Source organism: Trichosurus vulpecula, chromosome 5 (genome assembly GCF_011100635.1).
Source record: "Trichosurus vulpecula isolate mTriVul1 chromosome 5, mTriVul1.pri, whole genome shotgun sequence".
NCBI lineage: Eukaryota > Metazoa > Chordata > Mammalia > Diprotodontia > Phalangeridae > Trichosurus > Trichosurus vulpecula.
In genome coordinates, this window is record NC_050577.1 from 168,628,849 (window position 1) to 168,646,139 (window position 17,291).

The window sequence follows — 17,291 nt, forward strand, 5'->3', positions numbered from 1 at the left end:
CAGGCGTCGCAAGGGGTGGGATCTCTCGGGGCAGGCTTATTTGGCTAACTCTTAATAAACTTTATCCTTTCCCTTGGCTGAGAAGGCTTGAGTCGAATTCTTTCGGCAGGACCCGGCGTGTCGGTACTTTGGGGTGTCGAGCACCTCTCACCCCAAACCCTCATCATTTATGGTTCCCTGAACCGGGAAGCACTGCTAATCTCAAGTTCTTCTCCAGCCAAGACTGAAGGTATGTGAGCCTCCCCCTCTCCCAATCTCCCTCCTCGCTCTCCAAACATTTTGGATGTGCTTCTCGGACCTGACCTCAGCAGGTCCCAGTGGGTTGGACAGCTTGGTCCAGTGGTCTCAGTGAGTCGGACAGTCACACTGTCCTGGTCAACCTGACGCTCTCTGGTGGTTCTCGGTGGGTCGGACAGCTTGGTCCAGTGGTCTCAGTGAGTCGGACAGTCACACTGTCCTGGTCAACCTGACGCTATCAGGTGGTTCTCGGTGGGTCGGACAGCTTGGTCCAGTGGTCTCAGTGAGTCGGACAGTCACACTGTCCTGGTCAACCTGACGCTCTCTGGTGGTTCTCGGTGGGTCGGACAGCTTGGTCCAGTGGTCTCAGTGAGTCGGACAGTCACACTGTCCTGGTCAACTCAACCTGACGCTATCAGGTGGTTCTCGGTCCAGTGGTCATGTCGAAGGACATGGACGGATGCCCCATCCGGAAGCATGTGCCAGATCCTTTCAATTGTTTCGGCGCTGGGAATTTGGGAAAGTTTCAGGTACCTTCTGTATATTTTGTTTTCTTGTTTTATTTTGTTTGTCTCCCGACAATTACTCCTAACTTCTCCTTTACTAAGGAGGAAGGAATTTCCAGCCGAAGGGACCCCACGCCCTGCCTCTACTGCAGGCCCTGCAACATCTATCACCATGGGCCCTATCCCCAAGGCAATCCCTACTCAGGTTCCAGCCTCGGGCCCTGCCCCCACGGCAATATCTCCTCCCCTAGTCCCTCTCTCTGAGGTAGCACCCACTTGGGTCTCTGGGGTATCTTCCCCTTTGACCTCTACCCCTCCTCAGGTACTAGCTGATCTCCCTTGCCAGGCAGATGCGCTGGCCTTGCAGTCTAATCTACCTCAGCCCCAAGCTCCAGGTCCCACAGTGCCTTCAAGGCTTTTTCCCCTGAGGGAAATGCCTGCCTCCCCTGCTGGGACAAGGAGATTGCATGTTCCATTCTCTATTTCAGATCTCATCCAAATTAAAGAAAAACTGGGGAGATACTCAGAAGATCCCACTAAGTTTACTGAGGGTTTTAGGGATCTGTCCCTACAATTTGAACTTTCTTGGTGTGATTTGCATATCCTTTTCTCTACCTGTTGTACCACTGAGGAGAAGAGGAGAATATGGGAACACGCTCAAAAATTTGGGGACAGTTTGGCTAGCAATAACCCCATAAAATATCCCCCAGGAACAGCTGCTGTTCCAACTAGTGACCCAGGATGGAATTATCAAAGGAGTGAGGATAGAGAAAAGAGAGACCATATGGAAATTTGCCTGTTAGAAGGCCTAAGAACTGCATTTCAAAAGCAAATAAATTTTCAAAAAATTAGGAAGATTACTCAGGGAGAAAAAGAAAACCTTGCCTTTTTCCAAGCCCGGCTAGTAGAAGCTATTAAGAAGTATACAAATTTGGATCCTGGTTCTACTGAAGGGGTGGCAATACTTAACATGTATTTCATTAATCAGTCTGCCCCAGATATTAGGAGGAAACTGCAGAAATTGGCAATGGGACCCCAAACACCTCAGGCCCAATTACTGGAGACAGCATTCGGAGTGTTCAATGATAGAGACTTAGTCCAGGCAGAGGAAAAAGCCAGAGACAGAGAACATGCCCAATTCTTGGCGGCTGCCATGGCCAGGAGATTGCCGGAGGGTGCTTCTGGCAACTTTGGCAAAGGGGAAACCTGCTTTCGATGTCACAAGGAGGGTCACTGGTCTAAGGAGTGCCCCTCTAGGGCGCCCCCCTGGAAGAAGCCTCTAGGATCCACGCCTCCAGGACCATGCCCAGCATGTCCCCGAGGCTGGAAAAGTGGTAGAGCCTCCTCCCAGCACCCTGTCCTCCAGTACTCAGGAGGAGGGGAAAGCCTGGGGCTTGGCTGTGCTCCCACTTTCTCCACCTCTCTCGCGGAGCCTTGGGCAAAATCGAGGCAGAAGGTAAGGTTACCCACTTTATCACGGCTATGTTCTCTTACTTTAACTAGTGGCTTTGGCCCCACATGCCCCTCGACCTATCAGGTCATGGGCATCAAGGATCTGTTGTCTGAACACTCCTTCTCTGGCCCTGCCCCCTTTTGGGGAAGGGACCTGATGGTGAAATTGGGAAGCCAATTTTCTATAGTTAAACCTCATAACTCCCTTTTCCCCCTGTTTCTCAGACCTCCCCATGTTCCCCCGGAGGCGTGGGAGAGGGTTGAGGCAATTGTTTGGGATCAGGGAATTCCTGGGCAAGCTACTTCTGCCACCCCAGCCATAGTTCCCCTCCATAGCCTTCAATATCCAATTAAGCCCAAGGCTTGGGAGGGACGGCAACCATTAATTGGCACTCAAGGCCCTGACTCACTCCCTCTAGAGTGGGGCCCCTACCCAGCACAAGCTTTTGGGACTTTGAAAACTAAACTGATCACCACTCCAGCATTAGCCTTATCTAATTTAGAAAAACCTTTCACTCACTCTGCTGAAGGAAGGAGAGGACAGGCTTTGGGAATTCTAATCCAGTCCTTAGGATCTGACCCCTGTTTTCCAAAACAATTAGATTCTCTGGCTGCTACAGCCATTCCAATTGAGGAAGCTTCTAAGCCTCTAGCAGACCAGCCCCTAGAAGCTCTGCCTTGCCAGAGCACCCTGGAAGCAGGGGGCCACCAGTGCCTGGCTAACCACAGGCTCACCAAACATCAAACCTTGCTCTTAGATATCCCCGATCTAATTTGGATGTGCTACACACTCCTGAACCCCGAAGCAGAACAAGTGGTTAGGAGAGCTAGGTATGAAATAGTCATCTTTAATTCCCACCAGGGATATTGTCCTTTCTCTGTACTCCTGTACTGTCTGTTTTGTTGTTTGCTTAACTTCCTTGCCAGGTTTGTCTCCTCCAGTCTCCAAGCCATCAACTTCCAGATGACTGTGCACCCCTTGAACTGGACCCATCAAGCCAGCTCTACGCCCCTTGTCAGCAGGAAGCAATTCCAGAAGCTGAGACCTTCGTCCCTGACCCCAAAAGAATTTGGGTCCCATTTGTTTGAGGGGGGAATGATGAGGGCACAGTCTCTAGGAACCCCTTGAACTCTCCTTGAATCTTGCCACTCGACCTGGCCTTGGCCTGAGGCTATAACCATTAAGCCCAAATGTCTACCTTGCCCAGTCCTCTATTGTCCAGCTGTTTCCCACCCTTAATCCTGTTTCCCATCCTTAATCCTGATCAAAATATCTATACCCTAGCTCTGCTACCCCAGCCCTTGATGGGTTGTCATTTCCATATGGCCTTCAGCTATTTCCCCCACCCGGGAGTCTGACCTCGTCCTTAAGTCCCTCCCTAGACCCCTCTTCTGGTCACCCCAGACCACCCCTTAATCCCTCCCACAACCTTTGTGTATATAATCTCCATCTTGCCTCCATGAAGGCGGTCAGAACCAATCTAGCTCAGATGGGTCTGGCCCTTTTTCCTTACAGGCGTCGCAAGGGGTGGGATCTCTCGGGGCAGGCTTATTTGGCTAACTCTTAATAAACTTTATCCTTTCCCTTGGCTGAGAAGGCTTGAGTCGAATTCTTTCGGCAGGACCCGGCGTGTCGGTACTTTGGGGTGTCGAGCACCTCTCACCCCAAACCCTCATCAGAAGGATCTCGGAGGCCAAAACCCTCATTGTAGAGTCTGAGGCCCAGGAAGGTTACGTGAATTTTCTCAAAGAGTCATAGGTCATAAACTTCAAGACATGAACCCACATCTTCTGAAGTCAGAGTTGGTGCTCTTTCTACTATTACAGGGAGGGTATTAATGAATCAGTCAACAAGCATTTATTAATTGCCTACTCTCCACCAGGCACTGTTCTGTAAGCTGGAGACGTGACAACAAAAATGAAACAGGCCCTCCTCTGAGGGAACTTAAATTCTATCATCTTTGGGAAGGGACAGTGATTTTCAAGTCTCAATAAAACATCTAAAAAGACTCAGTAGATGCCAGCCATGGGAAACACTGATCACATAAGGTGAAACTGTCCATGTTAACAAATTATAAGATGGCAAGTGGGAGTCATTTCAGGAGTTTTCTGAGCACAAACTGGCTAAAAGCAAAGATAAAAATCATTATCAAATTAGGTGAGAGGTGAGAAGATACTGCTTTGAAATTACAAATTCACCCTGGCCTCTTTAAGCAAGCCAAGAAAAATTCAGCCTTTCAAAGGAAAGGCACCCACAATAAAAGGCCCCAAGAGCCTAGAGAACACCTTCAGCCAAGAAACACTGGATCATACTTCCAAAAAGACACAACAGGCCAATCTAATGTTGGGTGAGTCTAAATTCATTTGGAAACATTATAGGGTAGCATGGCTGAAGAGTATATTCAATATTGACTCACAAATCAAAAGGCAGTAGAGAGGGAAACAAGACTGTGGTAAAACATGGTGTTCAACCCAACCAAATGAGACCATTCCAAGAACATTTATAGGTGAAACTAGGAGGAGGAGGATAACAAACAGACATAAAATGGAACAGATTTGGTTTGTGAACTGATAGTGCTTGTAATCTTCAACCATACTCCCCAGTGAAGTTTTTTCTGAATGTCCTTTTGTTAGTCAATTGATAAAAGAAACAAAGGCCAGGTATGTAATTTTAACAGTGTCTTTCATAATATTGCTCCAACTTATCTCTCCAGATGTATATTATTTCATTTCATTCCCCTTCACAAACTCTACATTTCACCCAAATCAGCTTACTTATCATTCAGGAATGTGACAATCTCCCACCTCTATTCCTTTGCCTAGGCTGTACCATATGCATAGAATAGTCTCTCTCCTCACCTCCCTGAAATATCTAACTCTTCCTCAAGGCTCAGTTCAAGTGGGGGTAGGGATGGGACAGTGAGGGGCAAGAGCAGGGATGAGATTCAGCACTATCAAAGTGTTCTTCATGTCCTTCCCCCAAAACCCTCCCCACTTCCTACCTTCCCTGTGGCTGGAGAGGGCAACACCATCCTTGCAGCCCCTCAAGCTAACAATTTAGAAGTCATCCCCAACTCCTCCCTATCTCACCATATCTAATCTGTTGTGAAGGCCTGTTGATCTCACCTTTGAAAAAAATCTCTTAAATATTCCTCCCTTCTCTCCTCTGATACTGCCCCCACTTTGGTACAGACCCTCATTACGTCACACCTGGCCTATTTCAATACCTTTTTTGGGAGTTTGCTTGCCTCTTCTCCCCACTCCAATACATCCTCTAGCCACCAATGCCATTTTCCTAGAATGCAAGTCTGACCATGTCAACCCCCACCTCCACCCCACTCACTAAACTAAAGGTTCCCTACTGCCTCTAGGATCAAACAAAATACTATGTTTGGCATTCAAAGTCCTTTATAGATGCCCCTACCCCCGCCCCCAGGTCATCGCACACCTTATTTCTCACCATATATTCTTCAATCTAGTGACAATGGCCTCCAACACATTCCATCTCTCAACTCCTGACATTTTCCCTGGCTATCCAACATGCCTAGAATGCTCTCCCTTCTTCACCTCTCCCTTTTGGCTTCCCTGGCTTCATTTAAGTCCCAGCTAAAATCCCATCTTTTACAGGAAGCCTTACTCAAACTACTTAATTCTAGTACCTTCCCTCTGTTACTTATTTCCTATTTATCCTGCATATAGCTTGTTTGCACATTTAAAAACATTTTTTAAATTTGTTTTTAGTTTTCAACATTCACTTTTATAAGATTTTGAGTTCTAAACTCTTCCCTCCCCCATCCTGCCCTCCCCAAGACAGCAAACAATCTGATATAGGCTATACATATATGATCATATTAAACATATTTCCACATTAGTCATGTTGTGAAAAAAGAATCAAAACAAAAGGGAAAATCCATAAGAAAGAAAAAAATAAAAAGCAACAAAAGAAAGAAAAGATAACATGCTTCACTCTACATTCAGATGCCATGGTTCTTTCTCTGGATGTGGATAGCATTTTCCATCATGAGTCTTTTGAAATTGTCATGGATCATTGTTTTGCTGAGAAGAGCTAAGTCTATCAAAGTTGATCATTACCCAGTGTTGTTGGTACTGTGTACAATGTTCTCCTGGTTCTGCTCTTTTCACTCAGCATCAGTTCATGCAAGTCTTTCCAAGTTTTTTCTGAAATCTGCCTGCTCATTGTTTCTTATGGAACACTAGTATTCCATCACATTTCATATACCACAACTTGTTCAGCCATTCCCCAACTGATGGGCATCCCTTCAGTTTCCAATTCTTTGCCACCACAAAAAGAGCTGCTATAAATATTTTTTGTACATGCAGATTCTTTTCCCTTTGTTTGCCTGTTTTTGTTATTAGACTGTAAGCTCTTTGAGGGCAGGGATTGTCTTTTGCTTCTTTTTGTATTCCCAGTGTTTAGCACAATGCCTGGCATGCTTATTGCTGTCATTCAGTCATTTTGGTCACATCTGACTCTTCATGACCTCATTTGGGGTGTTCTTGCCAAAGATACTGAAGTGTTTTGCCATTTCCTTCTTCGACTCATTTTACAGATGAGTAACTGAGGCAAACAGGTTAAGTGACTTGCTCGAGGTCACACAGCTAGTAAGTATCTGAGGCCAGCTTGGAACTCAGGAAGATGAGTCTTCCTGACTTTAGGCCCAGTCTTCTATCCACTGCCCTACCTAGCTGCCCCAAAGATCTTCCATTTAGGGTACCTACAGTTAAGATTTAAATACGGCCTAAAAACTGTAATTCTTATCACTCTTCACCCCTCTTTTTGCCATTCCACAGCTATCACTGCAGAAAACAAAGAGGGCCCCACCAGATTAAAACTATTTTTTATTCATCGGTTTCATAGGTTACCATTGCCTAGTGGGCAACCTACTAGTGCTAAGCCTCCTTGTACTAAGCTAGGCTGATCATCACACAGAAGAAACAAGGAAGGGGGTGGGGAAAGCACCTAGATAAATGTGTGTGAGTATACACATACACAGAAAATGTGAAGTTGTGTATACATGTGTTCTCTGTGTGTGTATATATGTCATATCATCTTCATATTTTCTCTGTGTATATATGCATACATGTGTGTACACATGTGTGTACATATACATACTATATTTTGTATGTGTGCATATATACACATATATATATATATAAAATATACAAAACCCCACCAAAGTTGACAGATGCGAAATTGAAAAGTAAGTATAATAAATACGATCTTTGTATCAACAATACTCACTATCAGTCAATAGACATAAAGCACCTACTGTGTGCCAGGCACTGTGCTAGTTAACGGTAATATAAGTACAAGAGTGAAACAGTCCTGGCCTTCAATAACTTACTGCATTTCTTCACATATAGAAAATGCTCGCTAAACATTTGTGGAATTATATGTTTATGTGCATACGCGTGTATCCACATTTAGGCAGGCATATGAACTTTATACATACTAGATTATATTATAATTAATCAAAATGGCAAAAGGGTAAGCTGAAAGTTGGCATAGGAGCAAATGAACAAGTTTTATGTAAAATGAGAATGCTAATACTCTTGGGTTTCTATTCCTTGTGTTGGATTTCTTGATATTCAAGAAAAGTAAACTATGAAAAGAAAAGAATGCCTCCAGAAATATCTCCTGAGTATGCCAGGACTCTATTCCAGTACTGTGGGGACCAAGCAAGTAAAAATTCTGCTGAGTTGTTTTTTGTTTGTTCTTAATCTTGGTAGAACCAATATAAATTCATAGGATTTTACATTTTCCCCTTGGAATTTCTTCAGTAAAAACTCATGTTCTTTGAAGTGCAAGAACCCAGTTGAGAGTATTGAACAAACATTTTTTAAAAGACTGGCAAATGTATTGGCTCTGAACAATACCAAGCTTTCATTTAGGAGGAAAAAGAGGTTTACTGAAAAGAGATCTCTAAACAATGTAGAGAAACGAGTTTGCTCTTAGATTGGCCCTCTATTGTGAAAAGCTCCAGCTGTTAACGTGGGGCCAGTAATTTACTTTGGACCACACCACATAAAAGTAATTGATTTGCTTAATGCAAACAGATCAGTACAAAAGCTTTAACTAAGTAGTCTGGGCTGTTAACAGACCCATAGGGAAGAGGTCTTTTTATAAGAGCATACTGTCAGCTAAGAGAATGATCTAGACATTCGATTGTTCCTAAAGTTAAATCTCATCCCCTAGACGGGGAGGATAGACTTCAGAAGATTAAGCCTCTTAGAATAATAGAGCATGACCTAAAAGAAAGCAATGTGAAGGGCACCAATAGGAACTCTGCTGACTTCAGAGTTCAATTTCATGAAGACTTTCAAGATACCCATCTCAAATTTTTATTATCATTTTAATTCATTTGACATTTTGTATTAGATGACAAATCTAAGGAGTACTTAGAACATCAAAGTAACTTGTTTATGGGGAGGTAAATCTGTCAGTGTAAGGTTTTTTCTGTCTTAGAAAAAGTATAAAAATAAGAACTCTGTTTATTCTCTGTTCTCATACTATGATTTTTTTTTTGCAGGGCAATTGGGGTTATGTGACTTGCTCAAGGTCACACAGCTAGTACATGTGTCAAGTGTCTGAGGCTGGATTTGAACTCAGGTCCTCGTGACTCCAGGGCCGGTGCTCTACTCACTGCTCCACCTAGCTGCCCCCATACTATGATAATATTAACAGGAGGAAGACAAAAGTAGTCATTCTGATTGGGAATAATAATTATACCATCTTAGGTTTGTTTTTTTTTTCTTCATAGTAATTTATGTTTTGTTCGTTTTTCAGTCATTTATTTTGTCATCTACTAGACTTCACTTGGGAGGAACACAGGAGACTCTTCAAAAAAGCTATTTTCCATCTTAAGTTTTATAGCCCTTTTCTTTAAGACACTTTAAGAAAAAGCACAAACAGGCAAACCCTGGCTTTGATAACTCACTTAGCAATGGTATTTACAGAATTTAATAAAGCCAGGGGCATTGGTGTATAATGTGCATGTCTCAGCCTTTGGCCAACACAGAAACCTATGTCCAAGCAGAACCCAACAAGCACCATTGCTTGTTGTGAACTTCTCTGGACTTCTTTACAAATCAACAAGTGTTTATTGGGCACCTACTATGAGCTAAGCATGGTGCTAAGGGCTAAGGATACAAAGAAAAGCAAAAGACAGTCCCTGCTCTCAGGGAGCTCACAGTCACAGGGGAGACAACATGCAAACAGCCATGTACAGACAAGATATGGACAGGATAAACTGGAGATAGTCAACAGAAGGAGAGTATCAATATCAAGGAAGAACCAGGAAGGCATCTTGTAGAAGGTGAGATTTTTAGCTGGGACTTAGAGAAGGAAGGAGGCAGAAATGAGGAAAGAGAGAGTTCCAGGCCTGGAGATCAGCCAGTGAAAATACTCAGTACTGGGAGAATGGAGTGGTTTGTTCTAAGAAGAGCAAGGAGGTTTTATCCCACCTACTCTGCACTCTATAAGGACAGAGGCTTGGCTTAATTTTGTGTGTCCCCCTCTGGTACCCAGTTCATTAAAGACGATCAGTAAGTACTTGTCGAGTTAGATTTGCTTGACTGTTGCTCTTTCAGCTCCACTACCTAGACTAATGGCCTTCAAGTTAACTTAACCTCTCTTTGCCTCAGTTTCCTCACCTGTAAAATGAAAACAGTTGGACTCATGGCCTCAAAGGTAGCTTCCAGCCCTAAAGCTATGAACTTATGATATGGTCTTAAAAAGTTCGACAAACTCAGAACATTAAAACGGTTAATACACAAGCGTTTATTAAGCACTTACTATACCTGGGAATACCAAAAAAAAGCAAGATCCCAGTCCCTACCCTCAAGGAGCTGATCCTGCAAGAATCTGTAAGCCTGTAAGATTACATTAAATTGTCCATTTGACTAATCTTGCCGTGCCTGAATGGAAGAATTAAATACATAATTCAGGTTTCATGATAAAAACAAAAACCAGACTTTTTTCTGCCTAAAGTGGAAATAAAGCTTTTTTTTTTTTAATTAGATATCTCTTTCTAATTCTTTTCCATGGAAATAGTACTAAAACTCTAATGGAAGTAAAAAACAGACAAAAACAACAACACAACAACAATAAAAAGACAATTATGGTTCAGCACACAAATATTCATGTTGTGATTATCTTTTAAGTGTTCAAGTCAGTGAGGTCAGCCTGCATTATAGAAAATTGGGTCCATGATCCAATATTTGTTGAAGACCTGTTGTGTTTGGTAGGTAATATTATCATGCCTACTTTGGATAGCAAAAAATTGAGGTATAGAGCAGTGAACCTGGAAAAGGGGGCAAGAGGTGGGAATGAGGTTCTAGATCTAAGAGCCAGGGATCCTTTTGAATGTCTGACATTCTCAGGGGCTTCCTTCTAAGGTTTGTATTTATGCCTTTCTCTTGCTGACACTTCACCAAAAGTATTTACAATATTTGCAGATGTCTAGACTTTCTTCTTAATCCATCATAGAAGAGACAAGAACTAATTTCCTGATCTCTCCCTCATTCGATAGCATAAACTCTTCAAGCTCTCCAAATCCTGATCTGATAGATTGTTATAGAAAGAACACAGAGGTACAAGTTCCACCACTTACTATGTATATGACCTTGGGCAAGTCACACCCTTAAGTGTCTCAGATCCTACTGTAAAATAGAGATAATACTTGTATCTGTGTAGTGTACAGCAAATGAGAATGTGTAAAAGCACTACATAAAGGTGAACTATTACCATAACAAAAATTAGAAGACAATATTGGCTGGTGTCTTGCACAACTTTTGATAAAGCAATAAATCATAACCAGACCGAGGTTAGAAGAGATAATAGAAGAAAAAATAGACCAACTTAATTCTATGAAATGAAGATTTTTACACAAATAAAACCCCTGTAGCTAAAGTCAGAAGAAAATATACACATTAGGCAAAAATTATTTTCATTACATCTGCCTGGTAAAACTCTGATACCTAAAAGGCCTAAGACTAAGAACTAGTCTTAAGATAAAATGGTCCAAGGGATATTAACAGTTTTCAAAAGAAGAAATGAGAACTATCAACAACTATTTGAAAAATCCTTCAAAAACCACTAATAAAAAGATAAATACAAATTAATATAATTGAGGCATCACACCCATCAAATTTTCAAAGACTGGAAAAGGTAGGAACAAGTAATGTTGGGGCAGTTATAATTGAGTCCAACTGCTGTTAAGCAATTTGGATTATGCAAGAAAAGTTGTTAAATTGTTCATTATTCCTCCGAACCCTCCTCTCCCTCCCCATTTCTTCCTAACTTCCCTATCGATGTGGAAGGAAACATCATCCTTCTAGTCACCCAGACTTGAAACCTAGGTGTCCTCCTTGTGGCTTCATTCTTTCTTAACCTGCCTCCCCTCCCCCATATTCAATCAGTGATCAGGTCCTGTGTGATGACCTTTGTAACATCTCTCCTCAGACTGGGCCATCAACCTGGTGCAGACTACACACCTGGACTAATAGGAGTCTGCCTGTTGGTCTCTCTGCCTCAAGTTTCGTTGCACTCCGGTCCATTCTTCACTCAGCTGTCAGATTGATCTTTCTAATAGACAGGTGGGATCACCTCACCCACACAATAACTTCACTGACTCCCTATACCTGTAGGATCAAATATAATGTTTAGCTCTGTAACCCATCCTACCTTTCTAGTCTTATACCTTACTTGCCTCTGTTGACTCTGATCCATTGACACTGGCCTCCTTGCTCACACAAGGCACTAAATCTCCTGACCTCAGGCATTTTTATTGGCTGTGTTCTGACCTGATATTCTCTCCCTCTTCATCTCTGCCTCCTGGCTTCTTTCAAGTCTCTCACCTAAAGTCATTTCATTCCTCCTTAATCTGAGCGTCTACCCTCTGAGATAATCTCCAATTTATCGTGCCCATATCTTGTTTGTACATGGTTATTTGCATGTTGTCTCCTCCATTAGACTGTTAACTGCTTGAGAACAGGGACTCCCTCTCCCCAACATTTCTTTGCCCAGCACTTAGCTGCTGCCTGGCACATAGTAGGCACTTAATAAAGGCTTGCTGACTCTCATCCAGTGATCCCCTTTCTGGGACTATGACAAGATGACTACTGACAGCAAGAAGAGATACAAATGTACAAAAACATTTATAGTGGCAAGATTTGGGATAACAAAAAGGTAGAAACTAAATATGCTTCCAATAAGGAGGGAATAGCTGAACACACGGCAGTATATGAAGAATTCAGAACACGGGACGACTTGTATAGTGATATAGAGTGAAGAAGGCATAATAACCAAAGGAATAATATAGACGAAGACTAAAACTATATAAGAAAACAATAACAGGTAACAAAAATCAGGTCAAATACCACAATATCGATACTAGACCATCACATATAAAGCAAGTCCTTCCTTGATGTGGAAGAGACAAGTGAAGATAAAATCATATTAACAGATGACTTAGCTTTACTGGGGAAATGGGTGCGTGTGTGTGTGTGTGTGTGTGTGTGTACATGTGTACAGCATTTGTCTTTGAGACATGGGGAGAAGGCTAGGAGAGAGGGCAAAAAGATACAGTTGGTGACAGAGAAAGAGTGGTCTGACCAACAACCTTGTAAATGAAAACCATACTGAAAGAAGTAACATCTCTGATCCGTACATTGATTAATCTAGAAGGTTGATGCCTCCCCGGCTTGGTGGAAAAGTGATCACGATCTGGCTGTTGGGGGAGACTAAGAAATACATTTTCGGACAAGTCCAATACCTTTTTTTTTTGCTTGATTATACTTATTTGTTACAAGGAAAGTTTGGGATAGTAATGCAAAAAAAGAAAAATGTCAGCGAAATTTTTAAAAATACAAAGGAGAAGGAAGTTCAGAATGGGTCACAGATGAGCTGGTCAATGTTGATATTACCACACTAAGCTTAATATATACCAAAAAAACCCCAAACACCCCAAAACCTAAGCTCTCTGTAATTGAGTCTCATGTTTAAACCTCTTTCTTTTAGGCTTCCTTTGTACATGGAAATACTTGTTGATGATTTTCTAGTTTATAATAATTTTTAAGTGGTGATCCAAAAGGCAACACTGTAATACATAAAATTTTTTTTTTAAAAAGTTCCCTATAATAACAACCACTTCTGTGCTACATATGAAAAAGTTTTGGTGGCTGCTAAAATAAGTCTAATGCAAAGGAAGTACGTATGTAAACAGAGAGTTAAAAAAAAGCACAACTAGGGGAACAAGATAGAAAATTATTTTGCTAATATTAAAAAAGTTGTACTATAAAGCAACTGGATGCAGATTAAACGCAATGACCAATCTTCCATTCATTCAATAAGCATTTAAGGGCCAGGCATAGAAGACAAAAATCAAATAATTCCTGCCCTCAGAGAAGAAATGATGATGAAATTCTCTCTTTTCAATATTGTGGTGGGAGACCATGGATGCTACTTGCTGCCTGTGCCATTAGAGTCAGTGACTGGGTGGGATGGTTCTGATAAACCTTTTCCCTCTTTTACAGGGAAGGGTTCTAAGTGGGATGGGATGGGGTGTGGGGAGTAGAGGAGTGTATTGGAAAATGACTAGGTTGTAAAAAACAAAAAATATTTTTTAAAAATTAAAATTTTAAATTTAAAAAATTTTTTAAACTATTTTAAAATAAATTCAATGCAAAAGGAAAATCAATTCTTCACAGAACCTGGAGACATTCTGTAAAGACTGAATGGCAGACTGTCCTCTCTGTATTATTATATGTTCCTCAGCATCAACCCTGATTACACAGATTACAAATCCCAACCCTTTCCTGAAACATACTGAATCACAGTATCTTTAGGATGAAGGAAGTAAGTCTGGGAAAGTTCAAAAGCATCATTAATAACTACAGTTACACAGTTTTCCTTGAACTCGCATTTCTTGGCTAGAGAATCAGGATGTACAGACTCTGTCTTTCTTTGCTCTTGTCCTTAGCTACTACTTAGGGATAGTGAGAACTTTTCTGTAAGAGCAAGCAAAGAAATCCTCCCTAGACTCCAAGAAGAGGGGCCATTCAGATGGGGTAGAGCTGCTGCTTCACTTCCAGGAGGCAGCAAGCACCTAAGGCAGCTACCCCCACAACTCTCATGGTCAATCTAAAGAAATTGAGACCTGGTCCCTTATCATCCTGGAAGCCTGGTTCAAGCCCTTGGCAGAGCTCAACATAGCAAGATTCCTCCTTGAAAGGGTACCTAAAGGATGGCTTTCACTTTTAAAGTAACTGAAGTACTTGGTAATGAGGTACTAAAATGGTACTAGTGTAATGGCTAGCACGATGCTGTCCACGTAGTAAGGGCTCAAATATTCACTGTATACGATGCATTTGCACCTTTAGTTCAAGAATATCTTCCTTTGATCTCTCTCTCTTCCCTCTATTTCTCACCATTTCTGCTCATCTTAATCTTCTGATGTTTCCTAGAGATGATCAGCTACCTTTAGAGTAAATATCAGGTGCCAACTTCAGACTGAACTCAGGAGCCAGTGCCAGGTGCCTCCAGCACTTGATAAAGGCTCTATGAGTTTGACTCATACAAACTGATTGTCTAGACATCCACCTGGAAGAGGGCCAGACACATGTAGTACTCCCCTGACAGTTTGGTTCTTGCATCCAGCCATTCAGACACCCCAATCAACAAGACAGTACATTAGTACCTCCCCCACCTCCCCACATGCCTCACAAGTTTTCTGTAACCTTTTTTTTTCTTCTGCCTTACTTTTTTCCTCCCTCTTTACTCATTTTGGACACAGGAAAGGGGGGGGCAGGGAAGCAACAAATATACACACATCAGAGAACCTCTAAAGAAAGTCCATGTGTGGTGCTGTTAACAGGTACTCATTTAATACCAAGGGATTAATCTATTGTAGCCTTAGCCTGGGTAATAAACACAACCTTTCATACTCTCCGTTCCAGCAAAATGTCTGAAGACCTTTTCAATCCTTCCCACCCTATCTCAAATAAGAAGGGAAATGTTTTGTACCTGTACAAAGACTTCACAAATTAAAAAGACCCCCTTCCTCTTGGAGAACACAATTAGTGACATTCAAACAGCAGACAGGTTTCCAGGGCAGAAACTTGCTTGTTGCTCCGTGGCACAAAGTACAGTGATTACACTCTTTAAAAAGTGAAAAAAAACCACTAAAAAAAGTTTCCCGTCCGAGAACTTTTCCCCATGCATACACTTAGTATTGCGGTATCTACTACCCTAAATTAAGTGTCTGTGTGTGTGTGTGTGTGTGTGTGTGTGTGTGCGCGCGCGCGCGCGCAGGGTATAAGGTAAATAAAGAAACGCAGTCACCAAAAAACAACTTGAACCCATAATAGAACATGAATCCCATCTACTGCTAAAAGTTTTCTTCTGCTCATGTTAATTTTCTGCTTCTGAATACTACTCTTGGCAGACAGTTAAAGCTTTCTGAGGGTGGTTCTTGGAGAGGGGAAAAAAGCAAGACAAAATTCGGCTCAAACAATACTGGGAAAGTTTGAAAAACCAGTGAGCTGAAAAACTGCGGTTAATTTTATTGCCTTTTGTTAAACTGTCCCACAATAGCCACATTTTTTTTTTCCTTTTTAATCCTTCCCACACTGGCTCAATAGCAGATCCGAAACATCTGGGTATGATTCCATTACTAGCTGGGGGGAGAAGAAGGAAAGCTACTGATCATTTAGTTCTGGGGCTAAGTTTAACAGGTGATAAAGGCTTGTGCCCCAGATTCCAAGTAAACTGGAAAGCCACAATGCCCACACGAAGTTTAGAGAACAAGACAGAGGTCCGAGATGGATAGTGAAGACTACGAAGGACAGAAGACATAGCAGGCATTCACTCGGGAGGTGAGCACGTAAGACGAATTGCCAAGGTGAAGAGGGCAAATAATGAGTGAGAAGCAACAACGAAAATATAGGTAGGTAAATTCAGGGATGAGGAGTGATTATTAGTAAGAGACACCTAGTTACAGACTCGTCTCTCCCCCCCCCCCCGCCACCTCCCGCGCCGCCCCGCCTGCGTCCCCAACTAGTTGCCACGAACCCCTGAAATCCCGAAGGACAAAGAAGTTTCCTTGTTTGGAGTGGAAAATGCCACCTCAGTCCCCTTCACACACGGATTCAATTCAATTCAGCAAACAGACTTTCCTCGATTTGGGGGGAGGGGAGGAGTTGTCAGTCACATTCAGAACTTCTGAAAAGAAGGGAGGGAAGAAAAAGGGTAGAGAAGAGAAAAAAACAGCCGAAAGGGGGAAGATCTTGGTGAGAAAGGGGAAGAGAAGGGAAAGTGGAAAGGGGGGGAGAGCAGAATGGATCTCGGGTCCGATTCTTTGCCCATCTATTGGTGTAAAATCATTTCTCCCAACGCAAACCTTAAATACAGTTTCTAGTAGGAAAGCCTTGGAAGCAAGCGATCAGGGCCAACACCCTTCTCCCCCTACCCCCAACACACACAAATAAACCCACAACAACTCCAACCCCTCTCCCCCCGCCCCAGCCAGTGCAGTCCCCTCTTCAGGAAGTCCGGTCTGCCCTCACTCACCTAGCTGTTGCCCGTGGGAAGCTCCGCTGTCTAAGGGGCAGCAGGTGCCAGGCGGGGAGCGAGCCAGGGAGTCGGGGCACACTGCGCGGAGCTGCGCTGCCCTGCGCCACGCTGCCCTGCGCCGCGCTGGCCGAACTCTCCCTCCTGCCTCTTGCCTACTGTCCCCGAGCTGCAGCTGCCGCAGAGCAACCCAGCACTCACCCATGCGCACTGCATGACACTGAGAAGCGGGCGGGCTGGCAGCCCGGCTTAGCCACCACCTCCCACCTGCCCGGTCTGGGAGCAAGGGATTTAAAGGAACAGTCCCGAGCCTCAACACCCAGCCTCCTCCCTCCGCAGTCCTGGTTAGGTGTTTGGGGTCTTCCTGGGTCACGTCGGGCTGTTTAGTGCACCGGTTAATTGGGCATATATTCGGACTGCAAACGTAGTGATTGAGAAGGCAAAGCAAATAGGGCACACGACTCTGAAACTCCTATACATGTCCCAGGCTGGAAGGGACCTGGAGA

General features: G+C 43.0%; 1 protein-coding gene across 1 annotated transcript in view; it reads right to left on the reverse strand.

Annotated features, from left to right (window-relative positions):
- PROSER2 (proline and serine rich 2) overlaps positions 1-16,997 on the reverse strand; it is a 68,426-nt gene extending 51,429 nt beyond the window's left edge. Inside the window, exon 1 of the mRNA XM_036761342.1 lies at positions 16,786-16,997. The gene's annotated coding sequence lies outside the window, so the exon portion shown is untranslated. The remainder of the gene's footprint in view (positions 1-16,785) is intronic.
- Positions 16,998-17,291: the final 294 nt, after the last annotated feature.